Source organism: Odontomachus brunneus, unplaced genomic scaffold (assembly GCF_010583005.1).
Source record: "Odontomachus brunneus isolate Ranch 3 - 2012 unplaced genomic scaffold, Obru_v1 Obru_scaffold_075, whole genome shotgun sequence".
NCBI classification, from domain to species: domain Eukaryota; kingdom Metazoa; phylum Arthropoda; class Insecta; order Hymenoptera; family Formicidae; genus Odontomachus; species Odontomachus brunneus.
The window spans coordinates 980774-981067 of record NW_022639525.1 but is presented as its reverse complement, the minus strand read 5'-3'; positions in this window follow the sequence as shown (position 1 = coordinate 981067).

The window sequence follows — 294 nt, the reverse complement described above, 5'->3', positions numbered from 1 at the left end:
TCCTACCGCTTCTTGTGAGCTCATTGACTTATATATTTTAATTAATTACGGAATAAATATTGAGAAAATTTCAAAATGGTATATAACTTTTATGATTATTTGGACCCGTTCTATCCGTACACGGCGGTTGCTCCATTAGTTACCGGACACCCTGTATATATACACAGGGTGTCCTGAAACTATCGCATGCTATTTCAATGGCAGATTCTTTAGAACATTTCAAAACGAAAACTTTCACACAAAAATGTCGAGGCTATAATAGTTTTCAAACGGGAAGCGATTATATTTCACCAA